Source organism: Cynocephalus volans, chromosome 13 (genome assembly GCF_027409185.1).
Source record: "Cynocephalus volans isolate mCynVol1 chromosome 13, mCynVol1.pri, whole genome shotgun sequence".
NCBI classification, from domain to species: domain Eukaryota; kingdom Metazoa; phylum Chordata; class Mammalia; order Dermoptera; family Cynocephalidae; genus Cynocephalus; species Cynocephalus volans.
In genome coordinates, this window is record NC_084472.1 from 92,783,335 (window position 1) to 92,790,199 (window position 6,865).

The 6,865-nt window shown below is 36.8% G+C and overlaps 1 pseudogene; it reads left to right on the forward strand.

Moving 5' to 3' along the window:
• The first annotated feature begins 5,456 nt into the window (after nucleotides 1–5,456).
• LOC134362231 (RWD domain-containing protein 4-like) lies at nucleotides 5,457–6,004 on the forward strand (annotated as a pseudogene).
• Nucleotides 6,005–6,865: the final 861 nt, after the last annotated feature.

A 6,865-nucleotide genomic window follows, 5' to 3' on the forward strand; every position in this document is an offset into this window, starting at 1 on the left:
ACATAACTTTGGCAAACTGAGATCAGTTTACAACTCTTTATTGTTTTTGTAACCTCTTGGAAAATCATAAAAACTGAAAAATGTGGCAGCATTTTTAACCCCGATCTGTTTTCCTAAATAAGTCACATTCTCTGAAGTTTCTATGACTTTTCTTAATTTAAGATCGGCTTATATCTCACTTTATAAATAAATCTCAAGGTGCCATTTATTCTTTTAATAATCACTTCTTGTCACTTCAGGAAATCATCTGCTTCAGAACTTAAAGTGAATATATTCCTTTTTTCTTGTTTGTAAGCTATGGTAGTTTCTAAGTTTTAAATAAATTTTCTATTTTAGAATAGTTTTAGGTTTACAGCAAAGTTGGAAATATAGTAGAGAGACCCTATATACCCACACCCAGTTTTCCCTATTGTTTTCATCTTACATGATGATGATGTATTTGTCACAACTAAAGACCAACATTAATATGTCACTATTTACTGAATTCCACACTTTATTCCATTTCACTCGTTTTTCCCTATGTTTTTTTTTCTGTTCTGGGATGTTATCAGGATACAACATTACATTTAGTGGTCACGTATCCTTAGATGAATGTGGTTTGGGATGATTTGTCAGACTTGCCACGCTTTTGATAACCTTGGTGGTTTTCAGGAGTAATGGCTATGCATTTTGTACAAAGTTTTTCTTGATTTGATGTTTTTCTCATGACTACACTGAAGTTATGGGTTGTGGGGTAGAGTATCACAAAGATGAAAGAAATATCATTCTTATATCATATCCAGGGTACAGCTATCAATAAGAATGATCACTAATGATGCTAACCTTGATCACCTGGATGAGAAAGTGTTTATTAGGTTTCTCCACTGTCAAATTACCACTATTCCTACCTTTTCATACACTGACATTGAGAACAAGTCACTAAACACAACCCACACTCAAGAGGGAAAAGAATTTGGGTCCACCTCACAGAGGCGGGATTATTTACATAAATTATTTGGAATTTTCTAGGGAGGTTTGTCTCTTCTCCACCTTCGTATACTTCATTAATAGGGTCTTTTTTATATATGTTAGGAAAAACTGCCTACATCTAAACATTTTAATCTGAAGTATTTCCATTAACATTTTAGATAAAATTAAACGAATTTAATTAAATAAGTTAAAATGAAAGTAAATGCTAACAGCTGTTAACTGTTCCTTCGTTTAACTAGTTTGCATTGAACATTCTTATATGAGCTCCGCTGTTAGTTACCTCATATACACAACATGGCACACTGAATGCTCATGACGGAGCTTATGGTCTAATAGACAATCACAATATGGTGTGATTGATGACCAGCTGAATGTGTGTGTGTGTGTGTGTGTGTGTGTGTGTGTGTGTGTGTGTGTGTGTGTGTGTGTGTGTGTGTGTGTGTGTGTGTGTGTGTGTGTGTGTGTGTGTGTGTGTGTGTGTGTGTGTGTGTGTGTGCGCGCGCGCGCGCGCGCACAAAGCAGCCTACAGGACTTCTACACAGGAGGAGCTTAGGGTCAGCAAACATCTCAAAAGGAAGGAAATACCAGGCAGTTTAAATTGTGTTTGTGTAGATCTTTACATGATATTGCACAAATGTCTACTGATATTTGAATAGGGAGAGAATAGGTCCCTCCTAGCACTATAACTTTGTGGATTGGCAATTTGGCCAAAAAACAAACAAACAAACAAACAAAATACAAATAGTCTTTGGGAACTGATATAAATTGTTTGACACCAATGCCACCGCCAGGTGCCATCTGATCTTAGATGAATAACTTTTACTCCCTGAGCTTGACTTTCCTTATTTTCTCAGGGTTTTTATGAATTTCAAGCTAAGTCAGCAATAATGGATACATATTTTTCGCATTCCTTGTGCATGCACCTTTGCAATGTGGTTTTACATCTTCTCCCATCAATAGATGAAGTCCATTTTTCTATCCCTTCAACCCAGGCTTGACCACATGTGACTTGCCTTTTGATAATGGGAAATTCAGGATGAAGAGGCTTAAAGAGAATTTGTGTTGGGGTTTGCTTTCTCAGTGTTTCTGTAACCCTGCTGGCATGTGAACAGAGTTGAGTCTTTTTGCTGGAGGATGAGACTAGGGGAGGAAAACTTAGCTACCCTAGCCAATAGATAGCCACTTCTGGATAGGTGAGTGAGACCATCTGGGTAAACCAGTGCCCAGCAAGTCCACTGACTGACCACAGAATTGACAACTGACAACAAATACACGAGTGAGCCTTGCCAAAAGCAGCAGAAAAAGTGTCTTGATGAGCCCATCTCAAAATGATCATCTATGGAATCATTAGCTCAATAAATGATTGTTGTGTTGGGACACTGAGTTTTGGAATGGTTTATCACACAACAATGGATAACAGATAAAGACACATATACATCTAGGATGGTGGCGGGAACACAGTAAATGTTCCTAGTTCATGGATAATGCTGTGGTTTTGTTTTTCTTTGAGAAGTTAGATAGCTGTACCCACCTAAGTCTAAAATGATAAGGATATTCCTAAACAGCCACTAGTTTGTCCCCAAAAGTCTCTTTCATGTTCATCTGGTCTCCTACAAAACCTTGACTAGTGGGGTTCACAGTCTGATGATTACCCCATGTAACCTATTTTCCTATCATCAAACAATTGCATATGTGCGTGTTTGGGGTAGGGAGTGCTTTCACACTCTAAAACCCTTTTTCTATGGTGAAATTGATCTGGTTGTTTTCCTCCAAAGATGAAATATGTTTTTGTTGATCCCGGTCTAGAGTTCAACAAGTGACTCTGATCACGAACGTATCATAGTTGGTCACTGTGATTAGAACAAGAAAATGCTGTGATTTTTCTCTGCAACAGTAAGGCTGACTTTTCCTGAAAATCAAAGTTCTTCCCAATGAAAGGAAAAGGTGCACTGGGTGATTCCTATTACTAAGAATAACATGGATCCAGAAGGTAAATATATCATTCAATAATTCAGTACACATCATTGGGTCACCATTGGGGATATAATAACAAATGCCCTACTCTGAATCCTCTGGAGTTAAATTGAGGGTTTAGGATACAAAACCCATAAAAAATTGGCAGTTGTATCATGACATGCCATGGTGATAAGTCTATGAACAGAACAGATGGGAACCCGTATATCAAGTAAAATTTCAAAGGTTCCCCAGTACACGCCTCCTGCTTGTTCTAACATGATTGCCATTGCTTGGAATGTTGTTAGTGTTCTTCATGGGGACACCATGAGGAAGATGTCAGATCATGTTACAGCCTGACCTTGTGGTGGGAAGCATATCCAAGATGCAATGAGAAAGTCAGCCCTATAAAGATCAGTGGCAGAGAAAAGAGATGGGCTTTTTGTTTTCTGTTTTTCCCAAAATGAGAGGATTTGACAACTATCCCCTCTCTGGTAAACTTGGAAGATAAATACCAGGAACTCTAGTTTTCCTGGCAACTACACTGTCTTTTGGTACACAGTTACTTAAAATATTTTGCATGTCTTGTTGCAGGTGCTACTTGAGCAAACCTTAAAGGAAATAGTTCTACTTCTCAAGCTAATTGCTTATATACATTCTCTCTCACCTCTGCCCAAACCAAAAAATACAGAAATACCCAACAACCAATCACAAGTAAACATTATTAAAATAATAGATTATAAGTTAGACTGAAGGAATCAACAGGCTCATAGGATTTAAATATCACTCTTCCTAGGTTTACACTTTCAATTTTTAAATCCTGGTACTTTCTCCTTTTGCTGGGTTCTTCTGCTTTGCTGTGATGAAAGGCAAATCCCATGGGAAAATCCATGTGGAGCAGACAATAAAGGTGGCTGCATTCAACTGGATTCCGAGGACCGAGAAGTTCTGCAGTGCCCTGCAGGTGCTAAACTCTCAGGACATGAATGTTTATTAAGTTGTTTGTATGTAGCTCCTTAATATACAGGACTGTTAGGTGTTTCTTTTATGTAAGAGTGCTTCAAAGAAAAAACTACTGAGACACTAAAGGCACCCGGACGTGAGAAAATTTAGGAGATACACCTGTTAAGGATTTTGGGCTTATTTCAAGTGTTACAGGAAGCTATGAAAAGATTTTAAACAGAGACAGTGACATGGACGCTTTAATATTTTCTAGTAAAATGGTATTTTAAAAATCTAAACATTTTATCTGAAGTGATTTTTGTTTTCATTTACTTGTTCAGTTATCACAGTGTGTTAGGTTTAAATTTTAAAACTTTAATTAAGGGCTTGTATGGTCCATTTCAGTTGCTTATAACAAAATGCCTGGAACTGGGCAATTTATAAAAAAATGAAATTTATTGCTTACAGTTTTGGAGGCTGGGAAGTCCAAAGTCCAGGAAACACACCTGGTGAGGGTCTTCTTTGGTGGCGTCTTTATAGCAGTGGAGGGTCTCACATGGCAGGGGATGGCAGAGCAAAGAGAGAGAGACTCTCACCTGCTCTCCTTTTGGGGCCCTCGGTACCATGCCTCTGACCACCATTATTAATCTATTCACTACAAAAAAATAAAAATAAATAAATAAATAAATAAATATCACTCTTCTTCAGAAATCTAGATATTCATTTATTCTCATCCTGTTATGTGTCTGTGTTTTGCATGAGTTTACTAGCTAAAATTCAACTTATTTTAATGAAAAGGGAGCAGGATCTCCCCTCACTCCTGCAACAGTTAGTTAAGAACTAGTTAAAATTCATTACATGCCCAAGAAATTAGTGAAAGTGATAAAGTAATTGAGATCTAAGCAGCTGCAAAAGCTAATAAGCTAGAATACAGAGGGTGGGGATATAAGAGGTATAGATTAAGAACAGATATGAAGTTTACCCTATCCTGTCTGCGATGATGTCCATAAATTATACACAAAGTTGAGTATTTTTTTTTAACTTGTCTAAATCTACTTTTATTTAAATATAAAACCGAAATACTTCTCAGGTTGTATTTTAAAGGTGAGTTTAAAATTTAAGCAAACAAACATAAAAAAAATCCTCAAAAATAATGCTTGAAATATTAGCTACAGAAAGAATTTTACACCCACTGATCAGAAAAAAACACATTAATTTTTCAAGCACACATGGAATATTAAAACAAAATATGTCCATGTGCCAGGACACCAAGAAAATTCTGAAGATTCATATTATACAAATGATGATCTGCTGATGGAACTGCAAATTTAAAATCATTAACAGATGATTGATTTAAAATATTATGTCTGGGAAATTAACAACATGCTATTGAAAAACACCTGAAAGCCTCTGCCCAGACACGAGGGCACCCCATCGGCCTGGACAGAGGCCGGGTGTGCGCATAACTCGTGTCTGTGGGTGCGAAGGGCGTGTCCCTGCAGCCAGGCTTGGAAGGGGACACCCTGTCCTCAGGGCCACAGCCCTGGCTTCCTCAGACACTGTCCCCCCGTAGGTGCCCTGCGACTGGAGCGATGAGCGCCAATGAAGACCAGGAGATGGACTGGAAGTGTTATGTTCTATCTATGAAGGAGATGCAAGTTTCTGGGAATGAAGTCCTGTTTCATTTTTAATATAGGGTGAAAACGGAGATCCCAACACCTTCTTATTAGAGATTACATATCCCCAAACACCTCCAATTATAAGTATGAATGCTTTTTTTTTTTTTTTAAGTCACCACATCATCAGCTGTAAAGCAGAGTATATTTGCCAAGTTTCAGGGAGCAGCAGAAGTTAATCTTGGAACCACTGTGACCTGTACATGGTTTGAATAGGCCAAGGACAGTAAAGAGCAGTTCATAGAGAATCACCATCCTGTTAATTCTACAACTTCCTTAAGCAATATCATCTCGGTTGAAACTCCTAGTACAACTTCGTCAAGTAAGGAAAAAGACAATGTTCAAAAGCCCAGAAATGTAAGCTGGCAGATAAAACAGATCACAAAGGGGAGCTTCCTCGAGGCTGGAACTGGGTTGATGTCGTGAATTGTTTAAGCAAAACTGGCTCTAAAGATGGTGAATAGCGTTTGGAATTTAAGACAAGGAAAGTGCATCCTTTAAGAAGTAAACTGGGTTCAAAATCTGACGTTACCATTTTCTGTTACTAAGGTGGCTTTTTATAAAACACAATTTTTGTATGTTTCTTACATAAAATTTTGTTAGTTGAAAGTTCATGAAGAGATCTGGTGTATTAAATTATTTTCGTTTGCCTTAGTAAAAGGTGAAAAGGCTACTGTTTCGTATACTTTAGGAAGCCTGTTGAACTTTGTAAGTGGACAAATATGGAGAAAAATAAATAATCAGTGTCAATTTATATGAACAAAATTTAAAAAACACAAAACACCTGAGCAAAATAAGAATCGTTTTGAAGAATTTTTTTTCCCCCCCTGGGTGGCTGGCTGGTTCAGGGAATCCAAACCCTTGACCTTGGTGTTACAAGGTTGTGTGTGCTGTAACCAATTTAGCTAACTGGCCAGAACATAACTAATGCAGTATCTAGAGGGAAATAAATAACTTTAAATATATGAATCAAGGAATAAGAAAGATTGACAACAAATAAGTTCAAAGATTTGACCCAGAATTAATATTTTAGTTATCTTGATGTACAGTTCATATAAGAAAGATGGAATGTATGCTTAATTCTTTTATTTACTAGACATTAGAATAATACATTGATTAAACACTGAATATGATGTGTAAGGGTTCACTTCACTTATATTTTTATTTCTGAAAATTTTTTAACAGAAAAGTCTAACTTTATAATCTGAAAAAAATACTTTTGAAAACACAATCAAGTAATAAAGATATATTTGCAACTAAGTAAAATTCCTGTGATCTTCTGAAGTATTAAAACTTTTGTATGCATGTGAAAAAAAAATTTAAGA